We start from the raw sequence: 19,289 nt of genomic DNA on the forward strand, positions 1-19,289 counted from the left end.
CTTGAGTGTAGTGGGTGTATACTGTAATGTTCATATATGTATTCAGCTTGTTCCTGATTAATCTTCTCAAATTTTCCAGTAGGATTTTCTTTTCCAAATGATAAGTATGTAGATGAGATGAAATTATCAATGTCCAAACCTTTAAAGTATATGTTTTTTTAAGTTAATGTAAAGCTTTTTGAACGTTCTTGATACTTATTTATTGTTGCCACAAGTTTTTGTCTGTTATAGATATTTCATTGCCTAAAACCAGTAGAGATTCCTTTATTTTCTGTTTTATCCCAAGAGTGGTTATGTTTTTGTTGACATCTAATGGAAAGAAAACAACTTTTCTTTTCAGCATGCATACTAATTCAAGCTGCTTATACTTTCCTGTTGCTGGTTGCATTCTAAAAATGGTTTACAATAGATGGATTATTGGAATTAAAATGCTTTCGTATAAATTCAGTTGCAGTAGTTCAGATAGAATTGGACAAAAATTAGGGATGGGCAGAACTTTTTTTATTTCGCCAGCGGAATTGGAGAAATTTAGTAATTCCGCGTTACGCTTGTAAAGCTGAATTACTAATACATTCTGCTGCTCCGCTTGTGGAATTAATCAGCACATGACTGGTTAAAGTTAAAACACAAACAGTACATGCTGCACAATACACTGTGTGTCAAGCTGGTAGCAACGCAAAAGATGGAAAACTTTAGAATGTTCCTACTGATCGCAGCAGAAGCGCCCCACAGTTGACAGGCTTCTACCATAAGACCGCATTTCTGCTTTTTAGCAATTGGCCTCAAATCTCATTCTCAATCGCAACTATAACTGGTTGCCACTCACACCACTTCTACTTCAAGCAACCTCTCATCTCATTCATATTTACCAAAGGGTGTCATGCATAGCAAAGAAGGAGGTTGCTGCAACTTATTTGGCAAGCTCTAGATACCTTTACTAACATGGCCAAAAACAGGAGCATAGAGAAAATACAAGTATGCTTTTCTATACTTTTAATACAGAGATAAGGTTTTAGCCCTGCAATGTGGTGATGGGAAATCTCCATGCTAGCCCCCTCCTCCCTGTAGATACCAACAATGGTATCGCCTTTTCTGAGTGACAGTAGCAGGGAGATGGAATCTGCTTGCTTAGCAGTGGCCCTGTAGATCTTGTGTGCTACAAGGCCATCACAGCTACCCCTTGTGAAAGCAACAGCTACGGGGACTGGGAGCCACAGTTATGGACAATTCGGACGCAGAGAGCCAGGACCACCAGATAATGAGAGTGGACATTGGGCAAGGTGAGAAACCCCTTCAGATTTTGCATACATCCCTCATCAGGGGGATATTTTTGTCAAAAAGGTTTATGGGTTGGGAGTCTGAGATTTGCAGAAAAACACAGCAGTGGGCCCAGCAGAAATATAGTGCAACAAAGTGGCATGAATTAAACTTGTTGAGCAGTTGGACCTAATTTACTGAAGTGAATTGTGCGCGCATGACATGATGTTGAGTTTGCAAACACATGTTTTTAGTGTGTTTGAGGTGTGATAGTATTAAAAATAGAATCATACATTTTGTGGCATGTGCTATAAATCAACACCTGGCCACCGCTGAGAGACAGCAGGAGGCAAGATCTGGAATACGCCCTGCCACGAAAACCTCGGAAACAAAGCTCACCTGCTCACCCTATCCTGTGATGAGAGGACACAGGTGCTCCCTGGAGTGCCAGCACTGCTCCCTGCACATCTCTAATATGCACAGTTTGCGGGAACAATACAAGTCCAAATTAAAAGCCATCTTTTCAAGAGTACTAACGCGCAATACTGTGTTTGGTAATAATAGCTCCCGTTCATTAGTTCCTAACCACGTTTTGTTATTATAACCTACCCTGACAATGGAGAGGCCTTGAAACTGGCACAGTGTGTAATGTTGCGGCATGTACTATGAATCAACACCAGGCCATCACTGAGAGACTGAGCGAGGCGCAGTCCCTGTCCCTCTCGGTTCGGTGCAGTAGTTCTCCTTGCTACATTCAGATCTAGATAATAGAAAGTACAGGGCATACAGAGGATGGTAGAGAATATATTGTAATTGTTATGATCATTATAGTACCTACTAATTCTATTTGAGGTGCTGCCAGAACAGGTATTACTGTCAAGTGTGATCTGCATTTAAGCAGTGGTGTACAAAAACCAACAGCTCTAAGCACATAAAATGTCACACACTTTCCTAGCGTTTGAACTGTGTGTAAATCAACCTAGCACTGCATCGATGCACGAGGGCAAATATACTAATTGAGATTTGCAAGTTGTGTTACTTGTCTCCACTGTTCAGTGATCGATCCTGTGTGTTCTTCAGCAATGGAAACTAAGTACAGTGTGAGTAAACAGTGCATGCCTTGGTGATGACTTACAACGAATTTAATGAGAACAAACCAGTGAACAACCAACGACAGGCCGCGTGACATCAACCGAAACTGCATTGCGGGGAAATGTAAAATGATCTTGCACAGTTTAACTACAGCAACTGCCAGGCCAGCCTTAGAAATGTTTATTGTTGGGAAATACCAAATCAGATTGCTGTTATATAAGAGGGAAGATGACCAGATGCCAACTGCAGTTCATTGTGAGATGATTCTGCCACTGATAGCCCTGAGGCAGGGTTCACACTTGCACAGCTTTCCCCGGTAGAACTCTAATGAAAACATCCGTTTGATGTTTTCATACATTTGGTCCATTAAAAACTCTAAATTGCCTAATTACCTGTCAAGCGGACTGTCTGAGGAACTTTTCATCTGTCTTCCCCTGTGGCCCTCCTCACTCCATCTCACTAGATAACGCGTTTTCTATCACCTGTAGATTTGTATTTTGTGGGGAGGATCGGGGCCCTCTGCTTGCGGACTTGGAGACCTAGCTGCTAACTGCCAGCTCGTACATTTACTTCTCAGGGGACTGTTCTTAATCTAATTATGCAATGGGAAAGCTGTGACGTCTTTTTTCCAAAGCGGTCACATGGAAGCAACCCACCCTGGAAAGATAAAAAGCGTTCAGCTGTGAAGGCGGTGACCTCTAACAGCGAGGAATAATTAACATTTTAAAATGTGTGCATATCAAGTTAAAGGTATTGACATTTGTGAAGATGATAATGTCTAAGGAGTGGTCCTTTGCTAGCTCAAGTGTTTTTGAGTACTGTCTCTTTGGGGCCAGGCTAACAAGGTTAAGCACTATTCCCAATGCACGTGTACATTTCCCACTACTGTGGGTGGAACTCCGCGGAATTTCACGGAGTTTTAATGCAACTCCACGGAATTCCATTGACTAAAACTCTGCAAAATCCATACACCCCTAATAAATATATAAATATATAAATTGTTATGAATCCCAAATAAAGGAATTAAGTTATGATCTAGTTTTCCAAGGCAATAATTGCAGTTGAGTTTATATTCCCAGAAATTGTATGTCTTCTGCAAATAGAACAAAAGTACGTCTTCATGTCATTGTTTTTCATTCATGTTTTCTGAAGTAGATACATTATTTTGATGTGCTTCTTATAATGTGTTCTTCTGCAACAATTGCAAGTTTTATTTGGTACTTCCGAAATTGTTTCTTGAATGCCAGAATATCAGTTTCATAATTGCCCAAGTCCATTATTGGATCTCCTTCTCGATTCTGTTAAAGCCAAGCTCTGGACAGTTACTGGTATCAAACAGAGTATCAAAGTATTTACATTGAAGGAATTCTGTATTACTGACCATTTGTGCAGGAATAGAGTGAAGTAGAAAAGAGTTGTTCTTATTACAGTGACCTTTTTTTTAGAAAGTTCTCGAACATTCCTCTTTAGGTGATTCTATTATTGGCCAACATATGGCCATTCTGTGGTTTGTAGTGAATACTATAGCATATGGAGGAGTGAAACGTTCCTATTGGATTCGGGCTACACGTCTAGTGACCGTAGCTTTCGGGCAGAGTTAGAACAAACAACTAAACAGACCATTCTGTAATTGATCATATTGATGAATTCCTAATTATTCTTAGATCTCACCGGCTGGCCAATTTTACTGAAATAGGTGCAAAACTCAATGGACATGCATTAAGAACTCAAACATGAATGATGATGACCAACATCTTCCCATTGCTTGCTATGAAGAATGTCAGGAATCCCCTAAATAAGCAATGAGCCCGAGAAAAGCCAGTGAGACCAACTAACCAGCCCGGAGAACAATCAATGCACACACAGAACAAAAGAAAATATACTATCACACCTCATGTACTGTACGGAAGGCTACCCACGGATCCTGCTGTTTGCTCACAGCGTGCCCCTGGTTGGCTCCACCTATCCCTGAGAGTCTGCCCTCTAGGTATGTTCCACTGTGGTAGAGGGAAATAGGGAGAGAGGAGCACTGTTTTGAATACAAGCAAAGCAAAAAGTGACTGCCTGTTGTGCTTCTGTTCTGATTAGGATGGGAATATTGTTTGTTGGCTTTGACCTTCAACAAGAAGGGTATACTACGAGCAACAAGAACTAAATAGTAGTCACTTCTCTCTAACCTCTACCCACCCCAATTCTCTGCCTACCTGAACACATGTGATCCTTTTCTCAGGTTTTATACCTCGGTTATGAACATATACAATTCCTCCAGCCAAGACCCTACAACAAACATCCAATAGGAGTTCTACTTCATATCACCTGACTGACATTAAGAAGCTACAATCTTACCTTTAATAGCAAGCAGGATTTGTCAGTCTTTTGCTTTGCAATAATTCTTTCCAGTTACTCTGTAGATTCTCATTGGGCTTAAATGCTGGGCCTTACGTCTATCTGTACACCCAAGGAAGGCTGCTCAGAAACTATTTGCCAGGCCTTGATATTCCTATACTTATAAGTGTCCAATCGCACTGTCTTTTCTTTCAAAGCCTTAGGAAATTAAAGACCAAATGTTCTACTCATCTTTTCTATTGCAGTCCCACTTACTCTCCTTCTATATCTCCGAACACACAATCATATGGTCTTCATCTATGCGTGGCTCTCCTGTCACTACTGTATGCTTTACATATGCTGCCAGAAAGGCTCCAATGCCATTTCTGCACTCAGAAGATTCTCAATAGTAAGCAGAGATTTTATACGCAGACCCTGCCCAACATGACTACCAAGCATTTGCCTGAATGTGCCTGAGTGTGTACTCTTACCTAATGATGTACAGGTGTCATGCAAAGGAGGACGGAATTCACTACAATATTTTCATGATCATTCTGGCAGGGAGATTGGCAAAGTAAGCCAACCTGCTGATACATCCGGATCAGAAAGGATTTGTGCCGAAGAAGCAAATCCCAGAACTTACGCAGCAGATGATTGGAACTATTGATCTAGCCATCGCTCACTTGATCCCCTTGGCCGTGGTCATGATAGGTGCGGTCAAGTCATTCGACCAAGTATTCTGGACATACTTGTTGGGTGTGTTGGAAATATTGGTATTTAGCCCCTTTGTCATCGCCATGCTTCAGAGGCTCTATGAAAACTCTTCAGCTAGAATTCTCCTTAATAGATCATTGACTAGGAGTTTTAGTAATCAAGGGGGTACAAGACAAGACGGGGCTATCCCCTCTTGCCTCTTGTGTTTCACATATATATTGAACCATTTGCACAACTACTCAAAAGAGATAAGCAAATTATTCCATTTCACTCCTCCTATTTTAGCAGTAGGATTGTGCTATATGCAGGCAACTTGCTAATTTACACATCTGACCCTGCTCAAACCATACGTAGGGTGGGAGACTGGCGATGGAGTTTGGGGCCTTGTCTGGATACATGGCGAATAACTCTAAGTTGGAGGTAATGTGTTGAAATGAGGAAGGTTAGAGGGAGGAAGCATGTGCAGAGATAAAATACTTATGTATCGCTATTGTCAACCCTTTGTGTGAAATATCGCTATACAACTAGAAAAGGGTGGCAAAGGAGGTAGATGCCCATGTGAATCTCATTATGATGTCGATCCTACCTAAATTGAGGTACCTTTCAATTGCATCCCCTTTGCATTTTCAAGAATAATAATTGATAAGATCTGAGGAAAATAACTCGTTTTATATGGGCCTCTCAGGGGCAAGGCTGGCATGGAAAAAGGTGAGGCATGGGCTTGAGAAAGGTAGCCTAGCCCTCTCAGACCTAAATTCGTATTGCATGACTTTTCAGTATAAAAACCTCAGGATGTTATTGGTTAAGCTGGATATTTCAACATGGAGAGTGCTTTTAGAAGTAATGCCAGGGAGTTTGGAATTACTGGATTTCTGTATAATTTCGGTGCCCCAAAACCTTTCAAGAAGGTGTGATTGACAGGTCTTAAGACAGCATTAAGCCTTTGGTGCAGGGTGAGAAAGATCCTGAGTAGGTTGTATTATTACAATTATGCACCTATATGGGATTCTCCTGGCACCCCAGAATGCCTGAAGGATGGGTTGAGTCTTCCATTAAGGCAGGTGGGGATCACTACCTGGGGAAATTGACGACAGTGCAGGGGGTATTACCCATGGATAACTTGAGAGCTAAAACTGGGGATCAAGGTTTAAATATGAGCAGCTGTCTTCCTGGCTTGCGATTTCGGCCATGGAGATGAGGGGATTGGGAATTTGAGTCCTCACTCCAGGATTTGGGATCCAAAAGTAAGGAGGTAGCTATGTGGTACTGGAAACATCTGGAGGCTGAATACAAGAAGATGGCATCACCATATCTGGTGTGGGATGATACTTTTCAGGGGGTGGATCTCAAATCAATTAGGCACAATTCTCTGAAAATATTGTATTCTGTGGTTTTCAGCAAACCTGATGCAAAATCATTTTTTCACTATTAACAAATTATATCGGAGCCCCCAAAAGATTGCAATGTTTGTATCGTAGTCCACCCCCAGGTGTAGAAGTAGTGGTCTCTTAAGAGCTAATGACGTACAATTCTTTTTCACTTGTCCTGGGATTAAGGTGTTCTGGGTGGATATTGAGAATATCTTAACTGACATCATGGGGGATACTATATCATTAAAGTCCATACTATTCCTGTTGGGGGTGGATATGATCTCATGTAGTCTATTGAGCAGAAGTGCAAAGTGGCCTCTTGTTCTACCTGATACTTTTAGCAAGGAGGGAGATTTGTAAATGCTGGATGGATCCATTTTCCCCATGCGCCAAAGTCAGGCTCAAAGCAGTAAACTAGACTTGAGTTCCACAGACATTGTTCGCAACTCCGTGGACCTCCAGGTAGCCCCGCTAAGCCCTCTACACCCAGAGTTAGCCACAAGTCATACACAGAGAATGTTTGGTGAAGAGTAGGCCACACATTTGGTACGACGGCTGGGTCAGGTATGCAAAAAAAAGGGAGTACAACCAGATCCCTCAGATTTTATCGATAGGACTGTAACAGAAAAACCTGTCATGTCACTATAGGTCTGTAACAGGCCCTACTCCAAGTAGCATTAGACCAGCTACATTTTCCTATACATGTTTGGATTAAAGCTGGACCATGTGTCCACTGTAATGCTAAAGCGACAGCCAATTTCAGCAATGCCTGAATGGTCTGCTTAAAAATAGAATAAGCAAGATAAGTGTCACAATTTGAAAAACGAATGGCTTTATTGAGTACAGATTACTCTGTTTTCACTCAGAAATTCTCCAAGTTCTGACCACCACCTAACGCTCCATCAGCCTGTCACGGGCAATCAATAAATGTACCAGTCCCAGCAACTAGACCTAAAAATTATACTGAAAGTTCTTCTGAAATTATGAAATATGAAATGCGAGTATCTGTCTGAGTTTACACACGCTGCACAGTTTCTTTCAACTCAGATATCCAAGCAAAAGGAGAAGGGCACCATCGATCCCGAGCTCATACTCATCCCTCCAGGAACACTGATCTTTGTCTAGAAGGACCATTCGTCAGCAAAAAAATCTAAAATTTAAAGGACCCTTTAAAAATCACAGACTCCATACTAACAGCTGAAGGATATGGATACAAATGGAGCAACATCAGGGTCGACCCTGCACCACCTCAGCACTGAACAACTAACAAGAGGAGGACAATTTGTTCCCATTGACTTTTAATTAATGTAGAAGTACTTGTTAATAGGGGGGGTGGAGGCGGGGGCTGGTCAACTCTGCTCAGCTTCGGAGTGTGCAGAGATTTGCGTTCTCCTAGTTCTCCATTGAATGCTGAGCAGGATTACTTGTGGTTAAGTGTGAAACAGTAGTTGTGCAATTGTGCAGGCCCAATATTCAGAAATAAAAAACACATATGCTCAAGGGACAACAGGTTTAATATGACTGTTGGACATGGCAGTTTAAAACTATGCACACAGGCTCTGCAATTGCAGTCATGAGGCATGTTAAAGGGCTACTTAAGTGGGTAGCATTTAATTTATAGGTCCTTGGTATTTGTTGCATTGGGTTACAGGGAATTTACAAGTGAATTAAATATGCCAATTAGGTATAAGCCAATTTTACTATGTTTTAAGCCCACCATGAAAAGGGTGGCAGTGAGGAAACTAAGGAGGTCACCCTGTATTTATGCACCCCACGATCCAGCATGGCATAGACTTCAGCAGTAACAGGTGGGATACAAGGACAAAAGGGGGGAAGAGAACCGAAATAGGGAACAGATAGATACAGCATATGGTAAAGTAAACAATCATAGTATCCGGCTACATTTTGGGGTAGGAACAAATTGATACATTAAGCAAGAGTAGCAGTCCCAACACCCGGGAGGTTTGTTCGGAAGTGCCCGGTGGGTAACCTAAGGAGAGAGAGCCAAGGGATAATGCCGTAATGATAGGAGAAGTCCGGTTACAGAGGTGATTGTAACATGAGCGTTAGGAGAGGAATTTGCCCATTAGGAAAGTTGTGGCCTCCTTTTTAAAGTGAGCTAGAGACTGTATACTTCTGATGGCAGGTGTGAGTGAGTTACATATTCTTGGGGCAGCTCCAGAGAAGGCCTGATTGTATGTTCTTTTTTTCTTGAAGCGTGCAGGTTGGAAGGGGAGCAAAACGACTCTGGCGGACCGGGAGTTTTTGTCTCCTCCATATTTCATGAGTTTTTCGGAGAGAAACGCATGGTACTTGGAATAAAGAACCTTGTGGGTGATGCAAGCCAACTTAAATTGGATTCTGGCCTCAAGAGGAAGCCAGTTCAGAGCTTTGAGGTGGGGCGAGATATGGTTGAACTTCTTAGAGCCAATTAGCAGTCTGGCGGCTGCCTTGAGGCAGGCTTACAAGGGTGCCAGAGAGATCTTGGGTAGGCCTGCGAGGGTGGAGCAACCATATTCAAGCCTAGAGATGACTAGAGCCTAAATACTTTATAAAAAGAGAACTGGGCTGTTCCTGGAAAGTGTGTGTGTGAGCAGGTCACAGGGGTGTGAGGTTGAGGTGGAGGCTCAGTGGAAACCTACCAAGGGGTATCCATTTTGTTGGATATAGTGGCCTCACACACCTTTGCAGGTGTCATGCTTCATCATAGGCAATGCTCTTCGTTGGGTAGGCGGTGCAATTCCCAACGGGTGACACCTCAAAGAGGGGCTCTTTAGCGGAGATCTTTTAATCCAACTGCCTATAGGTGAAGTGTGGGTGAGGGGCCACAAGGTTGTAGACAGAGGAGTGAGTTAAAATGAGGCAAAGGGTACCAGAAAACAACTTTATTCGGGTGGTCCCTTGCTTCAAATAAAACCAAAGGCTAGTCTGTACTCGCTGGGATATTAGGTTTCCTAGCTCGAGCCTAGACTAGAAAGTGAAGGATGTGGTCGACATGTTTCTCGCTAAGAGTACATTGACACGCGATTCATCAGGACCTAAATAGAGGTGAAAACTGTCTACAAAACATGATCTCTCAAAGTATCAGTGAGTCATTACAATTATTGGAATGAAGTACCTGTTTTACAATGTTCCTTGCCTATATTGGGAGACAACGGAGACAAATCAATAACAGGTCAGGTTCAAAATTCATACTCAAAGTGACCTTACACACACAGTGATATACTAGTGAGGGTGCCGCTAGTATGCGATTAAAACCAGAAGTGAGTTCTCAGCTCGGAGAGCACAGTAAGAAGCATGCCCCCATGGACGAGTACAGTTAAAACAAAGCAGCAGCAGTATTCAGGTCAGACCCAACTCACCTAATGGTCAGGATTTATGTGTAACAACAGTAACCAGCGGGTCGTACATCGGGAGTGAAGCCTCTGTGTCTTAGGCTATGCATGGAGAGAAGTGACAAAGGACAAAAGCAACATGCATGATGTTACAGACGCTATAATAATATTCATAGCCATCCGTACCTGGCCCATGTGGCCCATCAAAAGACAAACATATTAATTCAACTTGTATGTGCATAGCCCAAACATAACTCGGGAACAAAGCTGGCGGGTCTTGAGTAAGGACTTGTTAAAACAGTAACACACTTGGGCCAGTGCAACCAAAGAGCAAGGTGTAAATGAAATAATGGCCTCAGAGTCTAGTCAGCAAGGGCGCAAGGCTCTAGGCATCAGTATGCATGGTGCGTATAGTTGTTTAGACACCCCCGTGTGCTATCGCGTAAGTGGTGAGCCGCATTGTGAATGCGCTGACAGCAAACTTTGCCCGGTACCAGTACAGCGAGAGCGCAAGGCCAAAGGCATCAATGGGGGCTGCCTATACTCATCGAACCACCTCCGCGTGCTATCGCGTACTATTGCGTAAGAGTCGAGCCGCATGGTTAAAATGTAGAGAGCCAACTCGTCTCAGTCACAGACCAGCAAGTGCGCGAGGCTCCTAGACGTGATATGCGGGGTGCATGTACATATCAAAAACAAAAACAAACTTCATCCGCATACTGTCGCATGAGAGGAGTGCCGCATGATTATGATGAAAATGTCTGAGAGGTATTATTCTTTGGGGCAATGAGATTGTTGGTTAAAACATATTATTGAGTTGGGCTGAGTGTCGCCAGCAAATGAGTGTGTAAGCGCTCAAGCTGCTAGCACTTACTTCAAGGCGCCCGTGTCCGCGCGTGTTTGCCTACCCCTCTCAGATGGAACCGGATAGTAGGGTTCCGGCGGGCGGCCTTGACCTTTACCGTAGTCAGGGCGAGATCAGCCCCTTGAATGGAGACTGGATGTGCTCGTCAGCCTCAAATCACTTGGACCGGGCTGTTCCAGAAGCGGCCATCTTTGAATGGAGCTTAAGATGGACGCAGCGTGGCAAGGAATCCTATTGTAGTAGCGCTCAGGATCCCGAATTGCCCCAAAATTGAGCAAAGGCTTATGTGACTATCGGAAATGTCAATTTCAGGGGGAGTAGAGCAACCAAAGACTGTAGAACTAATCCCCCGATCATTATCCCTAAGGTTCAGGAGTATGAAGGAGTGTGGTTGGTGGCCATGATGGAGTGGACAGTCCCACAGCAAGGTGTGGTGATGAAGTATTGTTTGTATCATTGTGTTCCTAGGCACCTGGCAACTAAGTCCACAAGGGTACCATGCCCAGTAGTAGCCAAAGTAAGTCCCAAAAGTTCCTCTATGTAGATCACTCAGCAGGATGGGGATTCAGAGGGTTTAAAATATGCAAGGTATCGAGCGTTCATAATGAGCTCCAAGGAATATCCTCGTTCAAACCTCTTCTGTCCATGGCCAGGCAGTGTATCCATCTTTGCTCTTTGACGAACAAGTTGTATTTAGATGTATTGGGGCTAGCTTCTAGTATCAGCCACTTAATGGAGTCAGCTGTATGGTTTATTTCAATGAAGTGCTTGCACATCTTGGTGTGGTCCCTCTTGCAACGAAAGTTGCTCCAATGCTCGGAGATGCGTGTTTTGATGGGACAGGTGGTAATCCCCACATATTGAAGTCCACATGGACATGCCAGTAGATAAATACAGTAAGGTGTGTTGCAGTTAGTGTAACCCCTTAGTTCCCATGTAAATGTCTTGGTGAGAGACACAGTTTTATGTATAGCTGTGAAAGGGCATGCAATACATGTCCCACATGGCTAGTGCCCCTTTACAGGAGGTAGTTGCCACAATGTGGTTTGTTTGACTGCTCCCAATTTCTTGGGTCTGGTCTGGATCAACATGTCCTTTATGTTCCTTGACCTCTTAAACATGAACCGGGGTAATTCCAAGGTAAGGTTGCTCGTGTTCAAGATCTGCCAGTGGCGTTTATTAATTTTCTTGACTTCATTGGAGGCAGGCGTGAATGTGGTGACGCATGTCATTTGGTCGTTCCCTTGGGGGTTTGGAATCCTTCGTTCCAGAAGTGCTCCCCTGTGGTTGTTAGGAGCTCTTTTCTGGGCCCTTGCCACTTCCCTACTGGGGTAACCCCTATCTGTCAGGTTCCTGGACAGAATGGTAGATTGGGTTTTATAGTCAGAAAGGCTGCTACAATTGCGCCTAACTCTCAAGAACTGCCCAAACGGTAGGTTGACCCGCAGTGCTTTGGGATGGTGACTGGTGAAATGGAGGAGACTATTGCGGTCTGTAGGTTTCCTGAACATGGTTGTGCTGCTCAGCTGACCTTCTGTTAGTCTGATGGTCAAATTCAGGAAGGAAATCTGTGAAGCGGATGCGGTCATGGTAAAGTTTAAATAAGGATTAAGAGAATTAATCCATTCAAAGAATTCATTGTGTGAGTCCCTATTGCCAACCCAGAAGATCAAGATGTCGTCAATGAACCTCTTCCACAACTTGATGTTAGTGGTGTAGGGGTTCGTTGATTGGTGTATACGTTTGCCTTCAAAGTCAGCCATTGCCTCTAAGTTAAGCCTGACTATTTCTGCGCCATGCAGACAGTTAAGCACAGGTTTATTTAACTACTTGTGTGGAACCCCTGACAGGGATTGTGGCTGCTCCTTGAGCAGGGTTAACACTCCACTGAACCAACAACCCAATTTCTCACAGGGGAGTAGTGGTATTAGAGCGAGTTGGAATATGAGAGAATGGGTATGAGTTTCGGTCATGATTATTGGAGTAGAGTTTCAATTGAGGTAGGCGTTAGTGTAGAGATAGGAGTGGGGATATGCAGTGGATGGCAGTTGCATAAGGTTTCAAGAAGTAATAAGGATACATGTCTAGGTATGAGTAAGGAGTCAAAGTAGCAGCAGTGATTTAAGTTGAATAGGTGTAGCACTGGAAAAGATAACAGCAAGAGTAGATTGGAATAGCTGAACTGGTGCACATCTATACAACTGCTAGTACACTTCCCCATTCATACCTTGAACTGGATGCAATAGGTGTATTATTACCACTTAGCCAGCTAATTGCTAATAGCATGATGCTAAAGAGAGAAAACACTCCTGTGCAGTGCCTGAGGGAGGATGCATCAAAGCAGCCAATCTTTGGAAGCAGACCTAAACCCCCTCTCTGAGTATATTTTTCATAGCTTGAACTCTATCAGATAGAAATAACTATGTCCAGACTATATCTAAAATGATATAATACTGTACATATCACACAAATCATTTGTATCTGATTGATAGTTGACCGCAAACAAGTGCTTAATTTGTATATTAATAAGTGCAGGTGCCACATTTCTTCTTAGGAGGCCGCAGCCACTTCCCTTGGCTCCACCCACATTCACCACATTCACCATTGGCATGACTGAAAGCCAGGTGTAATACCTGATGTGAATTTTACGTGCGACCCTTCCAAAGTAAGTTTTACTAGAAGGTTCTCAACCTCAGAAAAATTTGGGAATAAATTAAAGCAAAAAGTGCATTTAAACACAATTTTTGAAAAAGGGAAGCTATGTGAAATAAAGCATATGTCTATGGTTACATGATTTGGGCAAGCAAGGAAGCTGCGTTTGACCCAAGATTCTCTAGTTTCACACTGTGCAATTCAGCGATAATGATTACATATCTGCATTTTATTTTGGAGGTTTTATATTCTGCGAACCCAGACCAACGGCAAACTAGCACTTCTCAATACTTCACACTATATTATACTTTTTTGTCAGGCAAAGGGAGTTTTGTCGGCTACACAAGGTACTGAGCCCAGTGTTTTAAACCTGGTTCCCTGTGTTTCAATATCGGCAGCTGCAGTCACTAGCCACATGATCGCCTCTGGTGAAAGCTCAGCTTGTTTTGTGTGGGCATTTGGATCGAGCTTTAAATAAATGTAAAAATCCATGTACAATTTAAGCAGACAACGTTTTCAGACCACTTTGCAAAAACAAAGATTTAGTGGAAGTTGAATTTATTCGTAAATCCACCCGTTTTTGCTCCCATCCTTTTTTTTATTTAACTAAAAATAGCACACGCCAGTAACTATGCACTTTACTAGCTGCTGCTAATCTCTTATTGCTGCTAATACAACATTTGGGGTATTGGTATTTTAAAACCTGGGGGAATTTCCAACGCGTGTTTTAACCGTTGTAAGTTTCACTGTGTGACGGTTATAAGTTTCACTGTGAGGGGAGCGCAGGGCCCATTTTTAATAATATTCAGTATCCGTGTTCATGCCACTTCCTCCTTGCCACTAAAACAAATAAGGGCGCCATTTTGCAACAGTAGTCTAGTTGCTAGGTTCAGTCTGGCACTGCTACATAAGGTAAAAAAAGGCCGCTAACAAAACGATAGCAAAACTCACTGGTATCTTTGCACTTCACTAGCTGCTGCTAATCTCTTTTTGCTGCTAAGGCAAAGTCTGGAGGAATTCATATATGAAACCGGGGGGAATTTCTAAAGTGTGTTTTAACAGTTTTCAGTTTTATTGTGGGTGAAGGGCAGGGACTGTTTTTTATTAATATTCGGCGGCCGTGTTCAGAGCCACTTCCTAATCTAGTCACAGATGACACAATCCCAATATTATGGTCTGACCACTATATAGTGCCCCTCTGTTCCTAAAAATGTAATCAAGCAGCCCCTCTCGAAGACCAAGATGATCTTGGTTCAATCTTGATGTCAGATAATGGACAGACGCACTCGTTGATTCTGTTCCCACATTGAGCAGGAACATGGAGAATGACACATTAGAGAGATGACTAATCAACTCACTGGACCCTCTTGTCCCCTGAAAAGGTCACCAATTCAATTGGACAAATAGGAGAGCTCCATGGTACTCTCCATAGTTGATAGACTAAAAGGAGAAGCCAAAAAAGGGCAAGACAATGGAGAAAATCATATGTTGACCATAGCAAAGATAGCTATCAGAGTCGCTAAAAAAACTATAAATGAGGCATAAGACAGGAAAAATTGAGAAACTTTGAGGAAAAGATAGTGGGGCATATTACCAAGCAATAGCGATAATTATCGCTATTGCTTGGTTAGAGACAAAAATTTACCGCTGAGATGCAGTGATTTTTATCGCAAATAAACCTTGGTATTACCAAGGTTTATCGCAAATGCGATAAAAATCGGCCGCAATGCATGAATATCGCTGAAAAGTCAGCGATATTCATGCATTACCGAGCTAATGCTCTTAGTCATGTTATCCACCTCCCATTAGCGCGAATATCTCCAAAACTTGGTAATAGGAGATAGCGATGTTAGCGACTGTTTCCAGTCGCTAACATCTTGGCACGCCCACTTTGCATGTCATTAGTGATAAATATCACTGACATGCAAAGTGGGGCCCAAGATGGTCGCTAACTCCTACTAGCAGTTGCTAACTGGTGTTAGCGACAGCTAGGTAATAGGGAGATAATTTTATCTCCGCTTTCTTTGCTTTTAAAGCCAAAAAGCAGAGATAAACCCCCTTGATAATATGCCCCAGTGTTCCCAGCTCATCCAAGGAACTGTTCATTGTGGTAAATAGCCATATGAAGCGTTATTGAAGCTCTCCCAGACCCCACCTTCAGAAGATCATTGAAAGGTGTTTGCCATTTTCTTTCTGAATAAAGTCAATAACATCTTGAGTCTCCTGCAAACAACCGTTGCTCCTAATTCTATCCCACTGGTAAGGACAAGAACTGGACCCAACATAACCTCCTTCTCTGCACTGAGTTACAAAGTTGCTCAATCAACTCCACAATCTATGCAATCAGGATCCCTTATTGATCTGGCACCACCCAATATCATAGGAAAGGGCAGTAGCACACTCCTGTCCATTCTAACGGACATTCTCAATCACTCCCCCAGTGTGGAAACATGCTTTAGTAAAAACCATTACTAAGAAAAGCCCATGGCAATTCCTCTCTTGGCAGAAAGCTATAGACCTATCTCTTTACTGCCGGTAGCCAGTAAACTATTGGAAAAATATGTCAGAAAATATCTCTCTGGTTTCCAGGAAACTCATGTCATTCTCCACCCTACAGAGACAGGCTGTAGACATGGCAGTAGCACTGGGATCGCCATGCTAGTTGCCACTGAGTAACTCAGGTCAATCCTGGACCAAGGCGGCAGAGAAGCCACTGTAATGTTAGAGAGTAACCTTTGACACCGCCTCATACCCAACCCTCATCCAAAGGATGAAGGAAGCCAGAATCTCAGGAGACGCCCTAAACAGCCCTGCGTAGTACCATGCATCAGGCGTTAGACTAACCCATTTTAGTGTGGAACTGCACTAAAGTGCATAAATCATGCATGTATGGTGCATACTGACACCAAGGTCTCTGACACCATAGACAGAAGTGCCACCCTTCAAAAACAAGTAAGCAAGGAATGTGGGCCACTTTCTGCTCTGGCAGAGAGCACTGCACACTGTGGAATGCTGCCTGGTACCATTGTTGATTGAAGTTCACTCATGGTAGTAGGTAGCTAGGACTGCTGACTCAGCTGGGATGGCTAAATTGACATTTGATATCTGTTCACAGCTGCAGGTTGCTGAGACTCACTCAAGAAGTGGGGAGGCTAAAGTTCGCTTCTCATTCGGCCACAAGCTGCGGTTATGTGTCAGGGCCGGCCCTAGGCATGTGCAAACTGTGCACCTGCACAGGGCCGCCAAACCCCAGGGGCCGCCACGTCTCCAGTGGATGAAGGGGGCCCCTCAGCTGAGCTCTCGGTAGAGAGCTGTCTCTCTCTCTCTAAAGCAGCTGCTGCTGTCTGCAGCCTGCTCCTCGCTCCTCACGCCGCTGACCTTTGACTGAAGAGAAACAAAGTATCAACTTCCATTGTTTCTCTTCAGTCAAAGCCACGAGCCAAGCCCGGGAAGAGGAGGGGGTGGGGGCCCTGAGATAGTGCATTCTCCTCAGGGCACTATTCCTTTGAGAAGGGAGGAGGCCAGGGCTGTGAGGGGTGAGGGGTGGGGGAGGGGGGGTTGTCAGGGTTTGGGGGCCTACATGGGCTGGGGACCTCTTAATGTGATTGTGGCACCCTTAAAAAAACTGATTCCCTGACTCCCCCTACAAGTTATCTAAAGACACAATTACAATGCTGAAGCTGGCTCTGTGTTTCCACATCAGCATTTTAAAAGCATGCTTACATTTTCTGGATGGGCTCGACTACGCATGTCTAACATTGCGAAAGTGAAAGCGATTTGCACACCCCTCTGGAGTGGGCCTCGGTGAATGTGGAGAACTGGCATGCTGGCATGTGGCGAAGACGCAGTGTTCTGCTGTGTGCCTAGTGCACAGGTTGGCCCATGGTGAATTATAATTATTAGAAAGAACGCTCCAGATGCAGAAGCACTTCCTCTGCCACCAAGTTTGGGACAAGGAACGAGACAGTGAGTACGTTTCTTTTTATTGTTGAAAGGTGAAACAGAGGTCCCGGTGGAATGGGATAAGGGGCCTGCAAGGAAGGGAAGATTATCTCTGTTCAGACAGCCTGTAGGTCCTTTCTCCAACATACGTGCCTGTGTAATATAGTTTGTAATCACTGTGACATTTTTAGGAACTTTTATACATAATAGAAATTGTGTTTTCCGACAAGTCATGGTTCTTTTAAACAAAATACAGGTTTAATTGCTTGCTTTATCGTAGTCCGTTTCACGCTCACCCTGACATCTGTTTAAGTCCTCCGAGTCATTTGTTATTCTCTCGGTGTACCAAGTCAACCTTCCCTCTGAGTTCGGTAAGCTGAGTTACAGTGACAATCGTTATGTACAGCACATAGAGGTGTCAAAATGGCATTTGTACAAACATTAATTTTATTGTGAGAGAAAAGCATCCTCATTAAAACATGAATGCATGTGAGGGTGATGTGCTCTCTGCCCACCCTTGTTTGGCCGATATATTGTTGGTAGTTCTTAGTATTTAGTGTGCATCCTTGGCTTGGGATGGTGGCACTTTCCTTGTATAGCCAGAGTACATATGGATACTGGATGAAAACTGCAAGCTGATAGTAGAGCACCTGCCATGCATTTACTAAAAATAAAATAAAAAGCTTGTCTATTAGGTCAAAATTATTTTGTTTGAAGAAAGTGATCAGCTTACGTTTTGGAGTCCAGGCGGAGGGGGAAAAGGGTGCAAGGCAGAGGGGAGAAGGGTGCAAGGCAGAGGGGAGAAGGGTGGAAGGCAGAGAGGAGAAGGGCGCAAGGCAGAGAGGAGAAGGGCGCAAGGCAGAGAGGAGAAGGGTGCACGGCAGAGAGGAGAAGGGTGCAACGCAGAGGGGAGAAGGGCGCAAGGCAGAGAGGAGAAGGGTGTAAGGTAGAGAAGGGTGCAAGGCAGAGGGGAGAAGGGTGCAAGGCAGAGAGGAGAAGGGTGCACAGTAGAGAAGGGTGCAAGGCAGAGGGGAGAAGGGTGCAAGGCAGAGAGGAGAAGGGTGCACGGTAGAGAAGGGTGCAAAGCAGAGAGGGAGAAGGTTGCAAGGCAGAGGGTAGAAGGTTGCAAGGCAGAGAGGAGAAGGGTGCAAGGCAGAGAGGAGAAGGGTGCAAGGCAGAGGGGAGCAGGATGCAAGGCGGAGGGGAGAAGGGTGCAAGGCAGAGGGGAGAAGGGTGCAAGGCAGAGAGGCGAAGGGTGCAAGGCAAAGGGGGGAAGGCTGCAAGGCAGAGAGGAGAAGGGTGCAAGGTGGAGAGGAGAAGGGTGCAAGGAAGAGGGGAGAATGGTGCAACGGGGAGGGGGAGAAGGGTGCAAGGAGGAGGGGAGAAGGGTGCAAGGCAGAGAGGAGAAGGGTGCCACGGGGAGGGGAGAAGGGTGCAAGGCAGAGAGGAGAAGGGTGCAAGGCAGAGAGGAGAAGGGTGAAAGGCAGAGGGGAGAAGGGTGAAAGGCAGAGGGGAGAAGGGTGCACGGTAGAGAAGGCTGCAAGGCAGAGAGGGAGAAGGTTGCAAGGCAGAGGGTAGAAGGTTGCAAGGCAGAGAGGAGAAGGGTGCAAGGCAGAGGGGAGAAGGGTGCAAGGCAGAGAGGAGAAGGGTGCAAGGCAGAGAGGAGAAGGGTGCAAGGCAGAGGGGAGTAGGATGCAAGGCAGAGAGGAGAAGGGTGCAAGGTGGAGAGGAGAAGGG

This window comes from Lissotriton vulgaris, chromosome 2_1, assembly GCF_964263255.1.
Source record: "Lissotriton vulgaris chromosome 2_1, aLisVul1.2, whole genome shotgun sequence".
NCBI lineage: Eukaryota > Metazoa > Chordata > Amphibia > Caudata > Salamandridae > Lissotriton > Lissotriton vulgaris.